This window comes from Giraffa tippelskirchi, chromosome 6, assembly GCF_054371585.1.
Source record: "Giraffa tippelskirchi isolate mGirTip1 chromosome 6, T2T-mGirTip1v1.2.pri, whole genome shotgun sequence".
NCBI lineage: Eukaryota > Metazoa > Chordata > Mammalia > Artiodactyla > Giraffidae > Giraffa > Giraffa tippelskirchi.
The window spans coordinates 223,644-245,686 of record NC_137280.1 but is presented as its reverse complement, the minus strand read 5'-3'; the positions used below and the strand labels follow the sequence as shown (position 1 = coordinate 245,686).

The 22,043-nt window shown below is 39.6% G+C and overlaps 1 long non-coding RNA gene and 1 pseudogene across 1 annotated transcript in view; both read right to left on the bottom strand.

The window, feature by feature from the left end:
* LOC145511431 (nucleolar RNA helicase 2-like) overlaps positions 1 to 12,304 on the bottom strand; it is a 34,780-nt pseudogene extending 22,476 nt beyond the window's left edge.
* LOC145511473 (uncharacterized) overlaps positions 1 to 19,754 on the bottom strand; it is a 78,444-nt gene extending 58,690 nt beyond the window's left edge. Inside the window, exon 1 of the long non-coding RNA XR_014057884.1 lies at positions 19,664 to 19,754. This is a non-coding gene — a long non-coding RNA (uncharacterized LOC145511473). The remainder of the gene's footprint in view (positions 1 to 19,663) is intronic.
* Between the last annotated feature and the right edge of the window lie 2,289 nt (positions 19,755 to 22,043).

Below are 22,043 nucleotides of genomic sequence, written 5' to 3'. Positions count from 1 at the left end.
TCTTAGTTAGCTGAGCATTTATTTTAATTTTTTTAAATTATTAATGGGCATTGAATTTTTTCAAATACTTTCTCTGCATACGTTGTGCATTCTTTGACTGATGTAATCAATATGCTTAAATATTATGAGGGTTCAAGCTTTATCATGCTAACATTATTATCTAAACCTCTTCCTTTAAAAAAAGTTCATTTAAAAGTCATCTGGTCTTCAGGGATGGCTGGATACTTCTAAATACCACTTTATAATTCTGTGTTTACACCCAAGCGTAGATTTTCTCAGGCGAAATCTGAAATTTGATTCCTCTTCTCCAACTTGCCTAACATGGGGGCAATGAGAAAGTTCAAGGAGTTGAACTAATTCAACCTTTTTGTCTCTGAATTTCTCTATAATGAAATAGAAAGGGTTGTTTGTGAGAACTGAGTGAGATAACATTTATAATAGACTTAGTACAGTACTTAGAATATAGCTGTTATTTAAAAAATCCTTTTTAGTTCAAAAACCTGATTTTGTTCTCGTCTATCTCGACCTTCAGTTAGTTTAGGATATGACCTCAACTTTTTTCCTTCCAAATAGTTTCTATACTCAGATTGCTTGCCTGCATTCACAATCTTTAGATATGCCTTCATGAACCGAAGACTTCTTGCTTTGGGTGATAACTTGAAGAGTTCAATATTGCATGTTTCCTAATTTTCTCTTCCCTCTATTGTCCCTGTCATTACATAATGCAGTATTAAAGCAAGCTTCCACTGTGTTTTGGAAAGTATTGTTTGAGCACTTTTGATTTAAAAAAGGGAGTAATTGTAACAGATTCAGTTCACTTCAGTTCAGTCGCTCAGCTGTGTCTGACTCTTTGCGACCCCATGGACTGCAGTACGCCAGGCCTCCCTGTCCATCACCAACTCGCAGAGCTTGCTCAAACTCATGTCCACTGAGTCAGTGATGCCATCCAACCACCTCATCCTCTGTCATCCCCTTCTCCTCCTGCCTTCAATCTTTCCCAGCATCAGGGTCTTTGAAATGAATCAGTTCTTCGCATCAGGTGGCCAAAGTATTGGAGCTTCAGCATCAGTCCTTCCAACAAATATTCAGGACTGATTTCCTTTAGCATTGAGTAGTTCATCTCCTTGCAGTCCAAGGGACTCTCAAGAGTCTTCTCCAACACCACAGATCAAAAGCATCAATTCTTCAGTGCTCAGCTTTCTTTATAGTCCAACTCTCATATCCATACATGACTACTGGAAAAACTATGGCTTTGACTAGATGGATATTTGTTGGCAAAATAATGTCTCTGCTTTTTAATATGCTGTCTAGGTTGGTCATAGCTTTTCTTCCAAGGAGCAAACATCTTTTAATTTCATGGCTGTAGTCACCATCTACAGTGATTTTGGAGCCCAAGAAAATTAAGTCTGAAATGAAGTCCATCACTGTTTCCATTGTTTCCCCGTCTATTTGCCATGAAGCAATGGGACTGGATGCCATGATCTTAGTTTTCCAAATGTTGAGTTTTAAGCAGACTTTTTCACTCTCTTCTTTCACTTTCATTAAGAGGCTCTTTAGTTCTTCATCACTTTCTGCCATAACTGTTGTGTCATCTGCATATCTGAGGTTATTGATATTTCTCCTAGCAGTCTTGATTCCAGCTTGTGCTTCATCCAGCTCAGCATTTCTCATGATGTACCCTGCATAGAAGTTAAATAAGCAGGGTGACAATATACAGCCTTGATGCACTCCTTTCCCAATTTGGGACCAGTCTGTTGTTCCATGTCCAGATCTAACTGTTGCTTCTTGACCTGCATACAGATTTCTCAGGAGGCAGGTCAGGTGGTCTGGTATTCCCATCTCTTTAAGAATTTTCCACAGTTTGTTGTGATCCACACAAAGGCTTTGGCGCAATCAATAAAGCAGAAGTAGATGTTTTTCTGGAACCCTCTTGCTTTTTCAATGATCCAACAGATGTTGGCAATTTGATCTCTGGTTCCTCTGCCTTTTCTGAATCTAGCTTGAATATCTGGAAGTTCGTGGTTCACATACTGTTGTAGGCTGGCTTGGAGAATTTTGAACATTGCTAGTGTGTGAGATGAGTGCAATTGTGTAGATTATAACAGATTGGTTTCTCTTATTTAATTACAGAAATTAGCTTTAGGGGATATCTACCGTTGACTCTGAGTTTACACTGCTTAAATACAAAGCTCTTCTTTGTTTGTTAATTTTCTTGGCTACTGTTTTTAATAATATCATACCTCTTAGGTCTTCCCTCATAGCTCAGTTTTAAAGAATCTGCCTGCAATGTAGGAGACTTGGGTCGATTCCCAGGTTGGGAAGAGCCCCTGGAGAAGGAAATGGCAACCCACTCCTGTATTCTTGCTGGAGAATCCCATGGGCAGAGGAGCCTGGTGGGTTACACTCCATGGGATCTCAAGAGTAGGACATGACTTAGAGACTAAACCACCACCACCATCCCTCTTTCACTGTGGTTGGACACATAGATGCACTTGAGGTTCTTCTTGAATTTCAGCTCTTGAATGTTTAAAGCAGAAATAAGGGCCAGATTATGGGAGCATTTTTAGTGCCCTCAAATCAAAGGAAGTCACCTACAACAACAGGATGGAATCGATGGCTAGAATAGGTTTTAAGAGAATAAAATTTCAGAATCACTGAATACAAAATGGATACTTCAGGGCTCTTTATATTTGCAGAGGTGTATACGTAGTTTCAAATTATTTTTTCTCATTTTAGGCAACATTTTCATTGCGGAAAATATTTTAAAATATGCACATATAAAGAAAATAAACTTAAAATTAGACATTTTTATTGAAAATATGCCTTAAAAATATATATAGATGTAATTTTACAATTCATAAATGTCATATCGTACCTATTGTTTTTCTGGTGTAGCTTTTGACTTCTTGGTTACCTTTTTCTCTCTCTTTTCTTATCCACCAAATAATTCTTTTTTAAAATCTGATCTACATCCTTAATGTATTTTTTGCCCATGTTTGCGAGATAATAATATATAGCAGTTATATGCATATTTTAAAGCTCACCTATACTGGTATTTACTGAATATTAAAGGTTACGCTAAATGCTTTATGTGAATTTTCACCTTTCATTCTCATGAAAATGCCCTGTGTAGTTACTATATTTTTCCCACTATTTCAAGGATGAAGGTATTTAGCTACAGAGAAATTAAGTGGTTTGATCCAAGTTACTCAGGAAACAAAAGAATTAGAACTTATACTTTAGTTAATATGTATTTATTTTAGAATATTATCTACACATACTGCGGAACAGCTTTATTTTTGTTTAATAATACACTGTAAATGTTTTTCTGGATAGATACTTATTGTAATGTAATATATGTCAGATGTTGTTCCATTTGGCTTTCATTTCCATTAAATAAGATCTCACGAAGGGCTCTGAGGGCACGTTTTCCCTTTATTTTCAGTAGCCTAGAAAGATACCATCTACCCTTTCTTTGAACAAAAGGGAAAGCAGACTAAAGGTGATCAGGGAACAGCTTGCCAGGGGGCCCTTTGGAAGAGCTAAAAATTATGTCACACTTCTGTGAAGTGTTCATGGCTCTGGCCTTAAAAATCCCATATCACATCAAGCCCTTTCATTCCTCTGTTATGACTAAATATATGTCCATCATTAGACCCAATCAGCTCCCAAAGGGGACAGATTTTGTCTCTCACCCATTCACATAGCTCCCCAACCTCAAGATGAATAGAGTTGACCTCCAGACATTTGTTCCCATGGAAACTCAACAGGCATTTAAAAGGAGAGTTCAAAATTATGCCTCTTTACAGGCCAGAATCCATTAGGCCTGGACATGTGGCTATAAGTTCCTTTACGTGGTTATTTTAAAGTAATGAACCAGAGCCTTTCCAGGGTCTGATTCATGCTTTTAAATGGCAGTAAGAGATCCCTTTCTGAAAAAGAAGTTATCCTCAGCCTATGTTCATCAGTAAGGCAGCCCTTAATACAAGTGGGTGATGAAGGCCTGTCATCCCGCTATCATTTGAAAACTGGCATCAGCTTCAAGCTTTGGCTTTACAGGACATGTGCAGACCCTGTAAAGAGTTCTAGAAGTGTATTCTTTTTCTGCCTGATTTATTTCCCTTCCCAAGGAACTTCTCTAACTCTGATTGCGTTCTTGGAGCCAAATCATATTAGACATGGAATAGTGTGGGGTGGTGCTTCATATGGAAAACATTATAAAGGCAAGAAGGTAACTGGCATTCTTCGAATTCTACTATTTCCCAAGCCCTCTGATAGGGAGATTGTGTGTATATATTTTACATATGCATGTATATGCATAATATAGGTAGTACAAAAATTATATAGTATTATGTTTATATACAATATATGAAGATATAATAAATATAAAAATAAACAAAATATATCTTTTATTTTGCGTATGTCGATTATACATATATGTTTGTAATTCAATCTTGAGGGCAACATTTTTTCCAACTCTTTGAGACCCCACAGACTATAGCCTGCCAACTCCTCTGTTCTTGGGATTTTCTAGACAAGAATACTGGAATGGGTTGCCATTTTCTTCTCCAGGGTATCTTCCAAACCCAAGAATTGAACCCACAAGTCCTACATTGGCAGGCAGACTCTTTACCACTAAGCCACCAGGGAAGCCTTATAACATATAATAAAATATAAAAATAAATTAAATATACCTTTTATATATGTCAATTATATATATTAAATATAGATATATATATGAAAGTGAAAGTTGCTCAGTCATGTCTGACTCTTTGCCACCCCATGGACTGTAGCCTGCAGGTTCCTCTGGCAAAAACACTGCAGTGGGTAGCCTTTCCCTCCTCCAGGGGATCTTCCCAACCCAGAGCTCGAACTCACGTCTCCTGCATGACAGGCAGATTCTTCACCATCTGAGCCACCGGGGAAGCTGGTCAAGCACTTGTAATTGAAACTTGATGGCAACATTTTGAAGTAGAATCATCTCTAGGAAGAGCCAAGCTCCAAAAATATTTCTGGTGCTTATACTTCTCAAGTTCTTGCATTCTCTATTAGTGTGTGTGCATGTGTGTGCACAGCTACATATATTATACAAAGCTTGTGAGAATTAGATTATGCTATTGTAGTATCTTTCTACCTTTTATAAAATGGCACCCTAAGTATTTTAGCATACTAATATACCTAAGTTTATTTGCCAGTGTTTTATTTTTGGTCATTGAGATCAGAAAATATTGTATCATATATACCATCACTGATTTATGTAACTACACTGTGTTTTTTTTTTTAATATTTAGTTGTACCCTTTTTTCCCCCACCATACATAATATTGTGATGAACATTCTTGCATTTGCTTGATATTTTTGTTAGGGCAAATTACTAGAATTGGAATTACTGGATTAAAGGGCATAAATATTTCTTCATAATTTTTTTTTCAAAATGTCATAAATGTTTTAGTTAGGCTTGCCTAACTAAAAAATTAGGCAAATATTATTTGTATATGTATGCAAAAACTTTTCTACTATGCTTGATAAAGGCTTGAGAAAGAACATAAAAAAAAAAGAGAGATGGAGAAATTCTTTAAGATTTTTTATGTGGACTATTTTTTAAAGTCTTTATTGAATTTGTTACAGTATTGCCTCGTTTTATGTTTTATTTTTTGGCCACAAGCCATGTGGGATCTATATGAAAATGTGGGATGTAAAATCCTAGTTTCATTCTAATAAAGTGGATGAACCTAGAGCCTATTATACAGAGTGAAGTCAGAAAGAGAAAATCAGACACCCTCCTGACCAGGGGTTGTACTCATACCCCCTGAATTAGAAGGTAAAGTCTTAACCACTGGGCCACCAGGGAAGTCGCAGGGAATACATATTTCTTAATGGCTCTAAACAGTGAAGTGAAAGTTGCTCAGTTGTGTCCAACTCTTTGCAACCTCATGGACTATACAGTCCACGGAATTCTCCAGGCCAGAATACTGGAGTGGGTAGCCTTTCCCTTCTCCAGGGGATCTTCCCAACCCAAGGATTGAACCCAGGTCTCCTGCAATGAAGGCAGATTCTTTACCAGCTGAGCCACAAGGGAAGCCTGTGGCTCTAAATACATATGGCCAAATTGGCCTGCAAAAAGATTATAGTGCCTACACTTGCTCTAAAGTGTTACTCAGCTATTAAAAAGAACGCATTTGAATCAGTTCTAATGAGATGGATGAAACTGGAGCTTATTATACAGAGTGAAGTAAGTAAGAAAGAAAAACACTGATACAGTATATTAATGTATATACGTGGAATTTAGAAAGATGGTAATGATGACCCTATACGCGAGACAGCAAAAGAGACACAGATATAAAGAACAGACTTTTGGACTCTGTGGGAGAAGGCGTGGGGTGGGATGATTTGAGAGAATAGCATTGAAACATGTATATTACTGTATGTGAAATAGATCACCAGTTCAAGTTCGATGCATGAAACAGGGCACTCAAAGCTGGTGTACTGAGAAGACCCTGTGGGATGGGATGGGGAAGGAGGTGGGAGGGGGGTTCAAGATGTACACCTGTGGCTGATTCGTGTCAATGTATGGCAAAAACCACTACACTATTATAAGGTAATTATACTCCAATTAAAATAAATAAATAAATTTTTTTAGAAAAGTGAATGACACTTATGTGCAAACTCAATATAGACTCAAGCGCCATCAGTTTGTAAAGCTGTTGTCAACTTTCCGTGAGAAAGATACGAAATACAAATTCTACACCAAAAAAAAAGAAAAAAGTGTAGTGATTAGACTTCCTCTGGAAAAACATAAAATTTCCGCCTTCCCCACATGTTTGCTAAACTAGATACTTTCATTCTTAGTCATTACCAACCTGATAGGCAAAAGGTAATATCTCACTTTAATTTGTATTTTCCGATTAGGATTTTAAGGATCTTAATATGGTATCTTGAGCAGAAACGTGTTGGTCAAGAAAAATAGAATTTAATTCTACTAAAATAAAAAAAGTTAAGGATGGTCATTTTAGTACCCGGGAAATATTTTGAAACAATTTAAAATCAGTGACTTGATTAGAACTTCATTCTAGTTGTACACGGTACTTAGGGAATCTTTTTTTCCATCTAATCATGCTGTGTATAATTACATAAAGACCCAGCAGAAAAGAGACTCTTTTTTGAAGAAATATCTGAAGCCAAGTTGGAAAGACATCCCTCATGATGCATGTCATTCACGTGGTAATTATTTTTGCAAGCATTTAGTACACAGTTTGAACCTTGGTGTTCATAGCAGCCACCATTTTCTCTGCATATGACAGAATTATGCATTCAAAAATATGGATAAAGGAGCATTTCTATTAAGACTTGTTGCATAAAAATCTGACTCAGTTCTAATAAGGTGAATGAACCTAGAGCCTATTATGCAGAGTGAAGTCAGAGAGAGAAAATCAGACATCGGATATTAACACATTGAATGCAATATAGAAAGATGGTTCTGATGAACCTGTCTACAGGGCAGCAGTGGAGAAGCAGACACCGAGAACAGACTCGTGAACACAGTGCGGGAAGGAGCACGTGGGATGGACGGGGAGGGGGCGCTGAAACACGTGCACCGCCACATGTGAACGTAGCCGGTCGGAATTTGCTGTGTGTCGCAGGGAGCTCAAATCTGGTGCACTGGGACGACCCTGAGGGATGGGATGGGGTGGGACGTGGGAGGGAGGCTCAAGAGGAAGGCGACATGTATATACCTAAGACTGACTCTTGTTGGTATGTGGCAGAAATCACCACAATAATGTAAAGCAATTCTCCTCCAATTAAAAATAAATAAATTTAAAAATAAAAAAAAAACCCACAATGACACAGGGAACTCAGTTCAGTATTTTGTGCCAACCTAAATGGGAAAAGAATTTGAAAAAGAGTGGATACGTGTATATGTATAACGGAATCATTTTGCTGTTTGAAATTGTCACAGTATTGTTAATCAACTTGCTCCAATATAAAATAAAAAGTTAAAAACCTCTTCTGAATGAATGACAAGTCTGATAAATTCTCTTTTCAGTTGAAGATTGTCTATTTGCTCCTACAGTTTTTTTTTTTTTTAATCTTACAGTGTGAGGAATGTGTACAAAATTTGAACAATTATGTGTAATGGAAAAAGCACTGTACTACCTGAAGTGAAAGTCGCTGTCATGTCCGACTCTTTGCAACCTCATGGACTATATAGTCCGTGGAATTCTCCAGGCCAGAATACTGGAGTGGGTAGCCTATCCCTTCTTCAGTGGATCTTCCAGACCCAGGAATCAAACCGTGGTCTCCTACATTGCAGGCAGATTCTTTGCTGGCTGAGCTACTAGGGAAGCCCCAAACTACCTGAAAGAAAACTTCAATTTCAACCTAGAATTCATTCAATGAAAAGCTGGATCGCATTAGCCAGATAACTTCACATTTCTGGTCTTTAACTCCATCATCTGCAAAATGATGCTCTTCTTTGTAAACCTTTCCTCCTAATATCTTTTCTTTTCTGCTCACAGTATGATTGAAGCATATGACTGGACACTTTTTCTACTTTAGCCTTTATATCAATAGCTTACTAGTCCTAGAGTCCCATTGTCAACTCGCTGAAACATTCCCCTACATCCTTTTCAACTTTGACGTGCAGGAAACTGTATTTTTCAAAATACCTTGTCAGTTGCCTTCTGTCTAGGTTCCACCAAAGAGACCACTAGTGAGAGCCTGAAGGAGGGGAAGCCCTGACCCTCCGGGTTCTGCCTCCATTGGCAGCATCTCCAGTACAGGCCAGGGCTGCTGCACGGCTCCAGGTTCTGACAAAGAGCCTCTGCGTCCTGGCAGGCTGTCTTTGTCTCCAGCTTCTAAGAGACCCCCAGACCTTGACTCCAATAAGAGCCTTCTTCCCATTTTTGCATCAGCCGTGGGGGTGGTAACAGCTTCTTGATGCGATTCATCCCTGGTTTGCCTCACTGTCCCCTCTTTCACGTCTCAGTTCTTATATCATCCGTGTAGCCAATTCTCTGTATTAAATTCCTCCTGTTTAAAATACCTGCAGTTTTTCTGAATGGACTCTGATTGATACAGTTAAACATTTTTGTTTCACTTCTGTCAAATACCTAGATATGAACATTATTGGGCTTCTCTGGTGGCTCAGCAGTAAAGAATTTGCCTGCAATGCAGGAGACACCTGGGAAATCCCATGGATAGGGAAGCCTGAAGGGCTACAGTCCATGGGGTTGCAAATTTGGACATGACTTAGGTTTTAAAGAAGCCTCCCCGTTTCCAGCTTCTCTTTTTTTCTGGGTTGGAAGACTTAGTATTTTTATCCATTTCATTGAGATATAATAGGCATACAGATCTAAATGTAAGGTATACCTCGTGATGACTTATACATACACTGCAAACTGATACCCACAAAAAGTTTAGTTAATGTCCATCTCTCATACAGTTACAAAAAAAAAGCAAAACAAAACTTATCCTTGTGATAAGAAATTTAAGGGTTTATTTTCTCAACAACTTTCAAGTATACCATACAGCAACTATAATCACCATGTTGTATATTGCATTCCTTGTACTTGTTTATCTCCCAACTTTTCCCAGCTTCTCTTTTTTAAAATAATGCAAAGAGATTTATTTGCATTCACGACAGCGAGGACTAGGATCTGAGATTAAAAAGAAAGCACACTTCTGTCAAATGGAGAAGGTCAAGATTTTTAAGTGGCTAACTGTTGGGTGTGCTGGGTGGAAAGACTTGCTGTGTTTTCAGTTCACCTGTTCACAAACAAATTATATGTCTTTAATGTAGTTTTCATCATAGCCAAACTTCTTGTGGTTTGTTCTTGTGTGGAGCATAAAATCCGGTCTCCTCAGCCCTGAATTGAAGAATTCCAGAATGCAGACAAAATTCATCTTTCTGTCATGATCACCAGCCATTTTGATTTCTCCACTGTTTGTCTTTTCTCAGTCCTTTGTGCTGACTCCCGTGAGTGCTGCGTGCTAAGTCGCTTCAGTCGTGTTTGCCTTTGTGTGACCCTGTGGACTGCGGGCTGCCGTGCCTCCAGGGCTGACGCCTCTGCTGTTCCCTTATACTTGGTTCCGGCTCTGCCGCCTTCGAGGGCTGAGCGCCCATTTCTTCTCTGCCTTCTGAGTGTTCCCCACTCTTCAAGGCGCAGTGTGAGCCCCACGTCTTCTGTGAAGCTGCTTCTGACCGTTGCAATCTGTGTCAATCCTAGTTTCCCTGAAGTGTGAGAGCTGCACGTGCTACTTCATGTCGTTACTTTCAGGTCTCAGATCCGCACATGAGCAAAGACGATCGAGTGCTGTGATTTGTTTCCCTGAGTATATCTATCCCCGAGTTATTGGAAGAACTGCAAGAAATGACATAGATCCTAGAACAGGGAGAGATAAATCAATGCTAGTTCCCTTATGGCTTTTCCAGATATTTTTTATCGAATGAGCTAGTTCCATTTAGTGTTTGGTTATAAATGTAAAAGAAGTAAGACTTAGGTTGAATGTTTGCTGCCCACAAGGCGTATGCTGAAAATTTTTGTTTTGAATGTATCTCTTAGTATGAATTTGTTTTCTTTGGTTTTCTCATTTTCCTAAACTTGTAATGAGAGGAATGGGGAATACATTCATTTGTTTATTCAACATTTGTTTATCTCATACCACATGATAACTACTCTGCTAGCCCTAAGGATAAGAGATAAGGAGTTATGTCCACTTGACATCAGTCTTCATGGTGCTTGAATTATAGTGAGAAAAAAGAAAAAGAAAGAACATATACAAATAAGGATGTCATAAAGGAGAAAACAATTTCCTTCTATGCTTCTAGGTTCTGTAGCTGGTCTAAGAATTAAATTGGCATAAGACAGATTAACAGGAGAAAAAAATTAATTTTAATTCCATACATACACAGGAGAGTTTCAGAAAAATATGAGAGTCAAGAGGGGTCCAGCTGAGACTTGTATACTATCTGGAATTATGGAAAGGAATGGGGTTGGGGGGGTGAATTAGGGGAGCAAAGGAAGCATCTGGTAAGTTAAAGGCTGCCTGGTTTTACAGGTAAGAGTCTCTGGGGTAAAAACAAAAAAAGTAAGTTGTCTCTGGGTGTAGCTTTTCTCCTAACACAGATGCCTTTACTAATGGAAAATTTGTTTATAAATGCAAATTTCCTTTACAAAAGAGGAAATTTATGCTTTGTTTTAGGCACTTAAGGGGGAGATAAAGAGCTCTCCAGCATCTGTTGGATCTGATCACCTTCACCTCAAAATACTTCATGTGCAGAAGCAGCCTATGTTAGGGTGTCATGTCCTGAGCCCTTCAGGGAGAGTGATCAGAAGCACTGTGAAGACAAAGGGCTGGGCTGAGGGGCAGGTCTGCTGTTGATGGAGTGATCATAGGGCTTTTGCCTGCAGTGGTGACGCTTACGACGGGGCCAGATGGTCTTCTCATTGGTGAGGGGCTGAGAGGTGTGGGGCTGGAGCTCAGCCAAGGGAGACAGGCAGGCGCTCGCTCTGCTCAAGGAACGGAAGGAAGTCCAGTGTGGTCAGAGCATAGGGAGGGCGGGAAAGGAGGAGGTATGCAACAAGGGATGCTGAGAGGATCGGACAGATCACCAAACTGAAGGTTCCGATAAGCTGGACTCCTTTAGACACGGTTTTGTGAAAGAACACTCTAGTACTTATCAGTCTCATGAGATTTACTGTCAAAACTGAAGAGTTGAGTTTGAAGAGCGTTAGACCACTGGTTGTCGACTTCTTTTGGAAGATTTTAAAATGAACTCTCTGAAAGATTTCAACAGTCTTCCAGGGATAGAATTCTTGGTAGAATGGACTGTGACCCTGAATTCATGTTTTATTTTTTATTTTACTTTTTGTCTATTTAACAAATACATAACACAAAGCAGTAGACTAGCTTTGGGAACAGGAACTGAATTTTCATTTTGTACGTGGACATTTGACATAGATGTACATAGGACAGCCATCTTAAGTCCCAGCAGCTCAGAGCCTCCTCTTTAGTTCTTGTATCTATCACTGCAGTGCTGGGGCCTGATGTGCCTTTGTTTGTCTTCCTAAAGAGAGATCCCAGAGTTTGTGAAACTTCAGTGTCTCTTTTGTCTTTCCTCTGCAGCAATGGGCTAAATGTTCTCTTGAGTGGCAGGCATTATTTATGACAAAGGTTCCCTCAATGTCAATTTGTCCACAGAGGGAAGCGCAGCTCCAAGGGCACGTTCTTCTCCGGATGCCAGACCCAACTCCCATTAACAGTAACGAGCTTTACGTGTGTGACTGCAGCCTTTTCTGGGCCATTGCGGCATGGAGCAATGCCTTTTGTCATCCATCATATCTCCAGAAAGCCCCCTCTCTCCTCCTTTCTCTAAATAGCTTTCCAAACAGGAAAGTGAAAACATTGTTTATCTCTGACCAAATGTTCTTTCCAATAACAGTAACGAGGTCTTCTGAAACCAAAAGGCAGAGTTTGCTCTCCCTGGACACAGGAGAGTGCTAAACGGATTGACCTCGTGGGAAGACCTTGTGGAAAGCTCCCAAATCTGGGACCACTTTAGGGGTGTATTGTCATTTCTCGGAGCTCGGAAACCCTGACTTCCTTGGATCCAACACAGTCCTTAGCCTTCTGAGAGGCAAGTAGCAGGTGCTCTATAATTACAGCCAGCTACTTGCTAAGCCCTTCACATGTATTATCACAGATCAATTGACTTGCTATGTCTGATGGCTATTGTCATCCTTTTGGTCTGCCCAACTTGAGAAGTCTATCCTATGTGTGAAGAATTTTTCATTCAGGAGACTCAAAAAGGTGCTGGATGATCGTTTCCCTGGCCTCTAATGCAGCTATGAGGGGGGTGGGCACAAATTCACTCTTCTCTCATCATATGGATACTCTGCAGACTTAGAGTTACTGGAAGGAACGGGGACCACAAGGAAGATTTTTGGGGGCAGCAGTAGTAAAAGCAAGACTAACCCCAAAGAGCAGAGGGAGCAGAACTGCAGGGTGTTCTGACATCAAGGGTCAGTGGTGTCCGCACATGACAGTGGGCAGAGCTTACTAGCAGCAACAGTGATTTCCTCTCTCGGAAAGTTCTGTGGCATAAATTTGGGCATTGTTCTTTGCTTTCTAGATGAAAACCTGGTTATCTACTGTTCAATCAAGTCTGTGAGCTGTTCAATATCTTTTTATTGGTTGGCCAAAAAATTTGTTTGAGTTTTTCTGTACCATCTTAATGTAAGTACCCAATACAGTATCGTTAGTTATAGGCACTACATATGTCTGTAAATTATTGTTTTCATGCATAGGATAGGGATAATTTGATTAAATAATTATGCAGCTCAAAGCAATGTAATTTTATTTAAATTGCATTTGAATTGCTTCTCTCCATAGAAAATAATAGTATAAAATTATTGTCATGTGAAGAGATAATGATACAAAAAGTATACAAACAAAAATATAGGAAAAGAGTATAATACAGGTATATTGTGTTATTTTTGAGATTTTGTCACATTTGTGGTATTTGTCAACTTTTAAAAAAATAATAAAGTTAAAATTCACATAACATAAAATTTACCACTTTTACCATCCAGTCACCCTGCTTATTTAACTTATATGCAGAGTACATCATGAGAAACGCTGGGCTGGAAGAAACACAAGCTGGAATCAAGATTGCTGGGAGAAATATCAATAACCTCAGATATGCCGATGACACCACCCTTATGGCAGAAAGTGAAGAAGAACTAAAGAGCCTCTTGATGAAGGTGAAAGAGGAGAGTGAAAAAATTGGCTTAAAGCTCAACGTTCAGAAAACTAAGATCATGGCATCTGATCCCATCACTTCATGGGAAATAGATGGGGAAACAGTGGAAACAGTGTCAGACTTTATTTTTTTGGGCTCCAAAATCACTGCTGATGGTGACTGCAGCCATGAAATTAAAAGACGCTTACTCCTCGGAAGGAAGGTTATGGCCAACCTAGACAGCATATTTAAAAGCAGAGACATTACTTTGCCAACAAAAGTCCATCTAGTCAAGGCTATGGTTTTCCCAGTGGTCATGTATGGATGTGAGAGTTGGACACTGAAGAAAGCTGAGCGCCGCAGAATTGATGCTTTTGAACTGTGGTGTTGGAGAAGACTCTTGAGAGTCCCTTGGACTGCAAGGAGATCCAATCAATCCATCCTAAAAGAGATCAATCCTGGGTGTTCATTGGAAGGTCTGATGTTGAAGCTGAAGCTCCAATACTTTGGCCACCTCGTGCGAAGAGTTGACTCATTGGAAAAGACCCTAATGCTGGGTAGGATTGGGGGCAGGAGGTGAAGGGGACGACAGAGGATGAGATGGTTGGATGGCATCACTGACTCGATGGACATGGGTTTGGGTAGACTCTGGGAGTTGGTGATGGACAGAGAGGCCTGGCGTGCTGCGGTTCATGGGGTCGCAAAGAGTCGGACACGACTGAGCGACTGAGCTGAACTGACTTTTAGTACTTTCACAATGTTGTATAACCATCACCACTATCAATTTCAGAATGTTTTTCGTCAACCACACATAAACCTTGTATCCACTCAGCAATAACTGTCCATTCCCTCTGACCCTCAGCTCCTGACAACCACTAACCTGCTTTGTCTCCATGGATTTGCCTATTCTGGACATTTCAAATAAATGGAATCATTTAGTAGGTAGACTTTTATTTCTGGTTTCCTTCACTTGGCATAATATTTTCAAGGTTCTTTGTTGTAGCATATATTAGTACTTCATTCTTTATATGGATGAATAATATCGACTGATTGGATATACCACATTTTGCTTATACATCAGTTGATTAACGTTTGGGCTGATTCACTTTTTTGGCTGTTATGAAAGATGATGCTACGGAAATTCATACGCAAGTTTTTGTTTGAATGTATGCTTTCAATTCTCTTGAGTATATACCTAGGAATGGAATTTGCTGTATTATATAGTAACCCTGTTTTACTTTCTGAGGAACTGCCAAACTGTTTCTCACAGTGACTTCAATATTTTACACCCTTCAAAAATGTATGAGAGTTACAATTTCTCACCAATACTTTTTGTTCCCTATTTTTGTTTTTAAATTCTAGTGGATGTGAAGTGCATATTATTACTGTTTTTATTTGTATTTCCCTAATGATAATGACATTGAGCTTCTTTTCACATGCTTCTTGGCCAATTGCAGAACTACTTTGAAGAAATGTCCATTCAGTTTCTTTGTCCAAGTTTTAATTAGGTTATTTGTCTTTTTATTGTTGAGTTGTAAGAGTTCTTTTTAAAAAAAATTCATCGGTTTATTTATAGCTGTGCTGAGTCTTCACTGCTGTGTGGGGGCTTTCCCGAGCTGCAGTGAGCAGGGGGCTGCTCTTTGTTGCAGTGCAGGGGCTTCTCTTGTTGTGAGCACAGTGTGTGGACTCAGTAGTTATGGCACACAGGCCCTAGAGGACGAGGGCTTAGTGGTTGTGATGCATGGGCTCAGTTGCTCCATGGCATGAGGGATCTTCCCAGACAAGGGATTGAACCCATGTTCCCTGCATTAGCAGACAGATTCTTAACCACTGGACCATCACGAAAGCCCCTATAGTTGTTTTCTTAAATTCAGTTTTGAGTTTTTCACTTTCAACTGTGTAGAAATAAGACTGATTTTTGTATGTTGATATTGTGTCCTGAAACTTTTCTGAACCAGTTTACTAGTCCTAATAGTTTCTTTGTGAATTCTTTAGGTTTTTCTCTATATAATGTCATGTCCTCTAGAGATAGTTTTACTACTTCTTCTATTTGTATATCCTTTTATTTCCTTCCTCCCTCTCTCCTTCCTTGCTTTCTTCCTTCTTCTCCCCATCCCTGAACAATTGTCCTGGCTCAAACTTCCAGTAAAATACTGACTACTTATCTTGTTACCGATTTGAGGCATAAAGTTTTAACATTAAGTATGGTTGATGAAGATTTTTCATAGATGCACTTTATTAGGTTGATAAAGTTTCCTTCTCTTTCTAGCTACTTGAATGTTTTCAATTCTCTTGACTATATAGCCTCAAGTGCAGCATCCTAGTGTCCAGTCAGAGGCTGAGGGTTAGGGAGGGTAAAGTATCCCTAAAATAATCAGAATTATGGTGTCTCTAGTTTCTACCACATGTAACTTGAGAGGCTTAATTAGTTTTGCTCCTGCCAAAATAGAGAGTGTCCTCAAGCCAAAAAGAGAAAGGTCTGCCTTGTTATCACCCACCTATCTGTGTTGAGTGTTGTGACTCACATGTCAAGGCATAGCTGGAAGTCTGCTAAAATTCTAAAAATGAATAATGCATGATATAGTGCTGTGTCCCAGAACTTGTTTTATTATCTAAATTTTGCACACATTAATATGCTTCCCAAGAAGGTGACTAGTTTCTGAAATATCACAAGAAAATGCTAGAGAAACAAGAACTGCAGAGGGAAAAAAAGGTTATGCCAAATGATTTCACTGCTTTGGTAAGTGAATTTGAATTAGTAAGTGAATCTATTTCAGTATAAATTTTATTTAGAGAAAAATCTGTTTCTTCCTACCCAAATAAGTAGCTATTGAACATTTGCTTGAAATACCAAATTATTAGCTACTGATATTGCCTGCATGGTTTGCTGTGAACCTGCAGAAAAATCTAAGAGGTAAGCAGTGAAATGATGGAACAAGGTTGTGTGGACTTGTTCCCATGCATTGTGTGAGTTGCAAATTAAGCCTAGGGTTCTTGGGAACAAAGACACCACTCACAACTTCACCTTAGAAAACTTTGTTATGAGCTGAAAGTTTGTGTCCACAGAATTCACCTGTTGAAATCTTAACCCCCAAATTGATGGTATTAGGAAATGGGAACTTTGGAAGGTAATTAGGTCATGAGGATGGAGCCCTCATGAGTGGGGTTAGTGCCCTCACGAGAAGAGACATGAGAGAGCTTGCATCTGCTCTGTTTTCCGCCACGTGAGGATAAAATGAGAAGATATCTGTCCGCAGACCAAGAAGAGTGTCTTCACCAGATGCCATATCTGCTGGTACCTTGATCTTGGTCTTTCCAGCTTCCTGAACCATGAGAAGCAAACATTTGCTATTTAAGCTGCTCAGTAATGGTACTCTGTCTTGGCAGCATGAACTGAGAATAAGCTGCTCCGTAATAGTACTCTGTAGTTAACGGTACTCTGTAGTAATGGTACTCTGCTTTGGCAGCATGAGCTGAGAATAAGCCACTCAGTAACGGTACTCCGTAGTAATGGTACTCTGCAGTAACGGTACTCTGTAGTAATGGTATTCTGTTTCAGCAGCATGAACTGAGAATGAGACATGGCTCCTCCTTCTCATGTAAATACTGGAGAGATTTTGTTGCTGTTTTTGCTCAAAAAGAATGTAACAAACAGTTTCAAATAAAATGATTCATCCACTTGTTTTCTTTTAATTAAAGTGATTTAAGTCTAGTTATTTTTATACTTCTGACAAAAGTCATTTCCCAACCAATTGTGAATTTTACCTTTGAGAGAAAAAATGAGCTTATATATTCATATATTAAATAATGAATTGAGAATCTCTATATGCCAAAATTTGTGTTAGCTGCTGAGTGTACAGAGATGAATAAGGAATGTTCCCAGCCTTTAGAGAACATTATCATTCAGGAGATTAAATATAATACAAAATTTGCTATTTTGATGAGGGCTGAGGTACACGAAGTCATGAATTTGGTGCTTATTTCAACAGCTCAGTTCAGGAAAGTGCTAAGTGGAGTTGGTTGTCAGCTCATGCCCCATGACCATGAATATCTCCAAAAGTTCAATTTGTATGTGTTTGGTTACTTTAAAGACCATATTGAATAAACAATTGACTTACCCAGCAGGTGACTGATAGCTTTTTGCTTACTTTGGGATAAGCCCTGTGTGGTTCTCAGAAATCTCTTAATTGTTTGATTATTTAACAAAAAATTCTTGCTTGTTAAGACTTCAAAACCTTCGAAAGTCCTAGTAAGAATTAGTTTTTCATGCTTTTAGTCATTGTGGGCTCATTTCCCCCTTGCTCTTGAAAAGGGTGATGAGACAGATTTGTTTACAAAGTAGCTGTTAATAAGTGAGATGGTGCCTGGTTTAACTGGACACACGCTAAAGTAGCCACTGTCTCCCTTTGCCTGTGATCAGATTACTCCAAATAGGGCCACAGCAATTAACTCAGTAGGTGATCAGTGAAGGTGTGTGGAATGAGTGAGTGAGTCATTTACCATGGACTAATTTCCAAAGCTGATTCTCTGATTCTGTCACTTACATAATGAACATTACAGAGGCACACCTTATTCTGTGGAGCATAGTTTAGTTTCTGTTTTCAAGAATGTGAGTACTATGCTTGTGTTCATAGTACTATGCTTGTGTTCACATAGGCTCACCTTTGTGTGGTGATGCAGAGCCTTCTGAAGGTAAATGTTGTCTTGAAATGATACCTCTCTATATTTTAAGAAGCCCAGTTCTCACCATTAGGCAACACACAGTGAAGACAAACCTTCCGTCTAAATAACCAGGCCTTGGAGTAAGCAGAAGGCCTTGTCCCCTGCACGACATGGAAACTCCTGCTCTTGTGGTTTATTTATTTTACTTTTAAAATTTCTGGCTGCCCTGGATCCTATTTGCTGCACGTGGGCTTTCTCTTGTGCAGCACAGGCTCTGTGGCGTGGGCTTCAACAGCTGTGACCCGTGGGCCTGGTTGCCCCATGGCATGTGGGGTCTTACTTCCCAGATCAGTGATTGAACCTGTGTCCCCCATGTTGGCAGGCGGATTCTGAACCACTGGACCACTACAGAAGTCTCACTTGTGGTTTATTTTTAATCTAAAATTGTGTTCCACATACTCTTTGGGCCCCAGTTTATTCACAGTTTACTGTATCAAGAAGCCCACTCAAATCCTCTAACCCTGCCTATCACTAATCTCTTAGCAATCATAGGTGATATGCCTTGTCAATCAGCTTTTGGCAGAAGCCTCAAGAACAATACCTTTCTGCTTTTTACTTTTTGAGGAAATGGTTTAAACATCCTTCTACTTACAGCTTAAAAGAAAATGACTGTAGAAGGTATATTAGATCATCTATTTAAACCATTACAAGCTGGATTCCTCACCCAGGGATCAAATCTATGTCTCCTGCGTTGGCAGGCAGACACTTCACCACTGAGCCACCAGGTAAGCCCATTGAAGAAAACCACTGGTACTTAAATCAAGTTGGCAACCTCATCTTTGACCACAAAATAGATATATTTCTGCCTATTCTACTAAGAGATCAGGAGCTGCGATACCTAGTAGGGTTTGCAAGCCACTACCTTGAGTAATCAACTAATTATTGGTCAGTAATAGTCAATGGTCAATCCCATTGTGTCCTAGAGCCATAAAAGAGCATCTTGCCAACCGCAGATGTAATGCTACTTCTTTACATCGTAACGCAGAACATCGCCCTGGCCTAAGGTGCCTAACAGGAAACTCTAGATTTTTTCTAAAGCAAGGAGAGTCCTTTAACAGCAAAACGCTGGGGTTGGAATGACTGTGGCTTGACTCCTTACCACTACATTTTGGGTAATTGTTGCAACTTCCCTGAACCTTAGTTTCTCATCCTATTTTGGAAATAAAAATAACATAAATGAATAACTCATTGAATAACTCACGTTTTCTGTCTCCTATCCTTGCCTTAATCAAGAATTGGTTCACTCAACACTGATTCTCCTTTGCTTTGCTCTAACACAGAGACAAAAAAGCTAAGCATTCAGTTTCCCTAGCTGCAATCTAGCTAGCGACCAGAACTGTGATGCAACACAGTTCTGACCAATGAAATGCCAGCTTAATCTGATGGGAAGGGCTTCCATTAGGCAGAAGACCAGTGGCCCTCCTACCTTCTTCCTGACTGGGAAGCAGGCATGATGGCTGAAAGTGCCGGATCTCCTGCCATCCTGAGAACGAGAGTCACATCACAAGGACAGTGGGGCCAGGGGGTAGAAAACCCTAGTCCCCAACAATATCACAGAGTGGATATTCAGATTACTGGGCAAGTGAAAAGCTTCATTTACCAAAACAGCTTTTATCATCCTTCTTGAGAGATTAGTTTTCTTCTTATTGTTGTTGTTTTAGTCGTAGGTTGCATCCAACTCTTTCACAACCCCATGGACTGTAGCCCACCAGGCTCCCCTGTCCATGGAATTTTCCAGGCAAGAATACTGGAGTAGGTTGCCGTTTCCTTCTCCAGGGTATCTTCCCAACCCAGGGATTGAACCCGTGTCTCCTGCATTGGCAGGATTCTTTACCACTGAGCCACCTGGAAAGTCCTTTCTTCCTATTAGAATAAAATAGACCTATTTTGTCTGATTTTGCTATGCTGAGAGAGGATGTGCCTACTCCTTGCCCTGAGTTACATTTCGGAATGATGGACTGTGTGGAGAAGGGGCAGGATCCAGCATATTCTCTACCAGTAATGAGCGGCTAAAGGTTACTCAAGAACCGAGAACAAAGAAAGGACAATGTAATCAAGTGTGGAACCCAAAATATAACAACCAGAGTCTGAAACGGAGGATGTAAACTCCAGCAGGAAAGCTCCACAATGCCTCAGCCAGTCAAAACTTCCCATATCAACTCAGATCAAGAAGCTAAGTGCCTCTTTACCAAGAATGCTGCCTTGGAGCATCCAGACTATCAGTGATGGAGCATGTCAAAGTATGTGTCACAAGAAATACACCAACATTTTCTGTGACTTTAAAGACTCAATGAAGTCAGATCACAAGTGAGAAACTGAAAGAGTTGTATTAGAAGCTCTAGAAAAACTGGGTTCAAAATGGAAATGGAAAAAACATAAGCTGTAAATAAAGCTATAGCCAAAAGACAGGGTAAAATGGACAGAAAATGTAAGCAAGTAACGCTGAAGAAGCTGAAGTTGAACGGTTCTATGAAGACCTACAAGACCTTTTATAACTAACACCCCAAAAATATGTCCTTTTCATTATAGGGGACTGGAATGCAAAAGTAGGAAGTCAAGAAATACCTGGAGTAACAGGCAAATTTGATCTTGGAGTATAGAATGAAGCAGGGCAAAGGCTAGTAGAGTTTTGCCAAGAGAACACACTGGTCAGAGCAAACACTCTGTTTCAACAACACAAGAGAAGACTCTACACATGGACATCACCAGATGGTCAACACTGAAATCAGATTGATTATATTCTTTGCAGCCAAAGATGGAGAAGCTCTATACAGTCAGTAAAAACAAGACCAGGAGCTGACTGTGGCTCAGATCGTGAACTCCTTATTGTCAAATTCAGACTTAAATTGAAGCAAGTGGGGAAAACCACTAGACCATTCAGGTATGACCTACATCAAATCCCTTATGATTATACAGTGGAAGTGAGAAATAGATTTAAGGGACTAGATATGATAGACAAAGTGCCTGATGAACTATGGATGGAGGTTCGTTACATTGTACAGGGGACAGGGATCAAGACCATCCCCAAGAAAAAGAAATGCAAAAAAGCAAAATGGCTGTCTGAGGAGGCCTTACAAATAGCTGGGAAAAGAAGAGAAGCAAAAAGCAAAGGAGAAAAGGGAAGATATTCCCTTCTGAAAGCAGAGTTCCAAAGAATAGCAAGGAGAGATAAGAAAGCCTTCCTCAATGATCAATGCAAAGAAATAGAGGAAAACAACAGAATGGGAAAGACTAGAGATCTCTTCAAGAAAATTAGAGATACCAAGGGAACATTTCATGCAAAGATGGGCTCAATAAAGGACAGAAATGGTATGGACCTAACAGAAGCAGACGATATTAAGAAGAGGTGGCAAGAATACACAGAAGAACTGTACAAAAAAGATGCTCATGACCCAGATAATCACGATGGTGTGATCACTCACCTAAAGCCAAACATCCTGGAATGTGAAGTCAAATGGGTCTTAGGAAGCATCACCACGAACAAAGCTAGTGGAGGTGATGGAATTCTAGTTGAGCTATTTCAAATCCTGAAAGATGATGTTGTGAAAGTGCTGCATTAATATGTCAGCAAATTTGGAAAA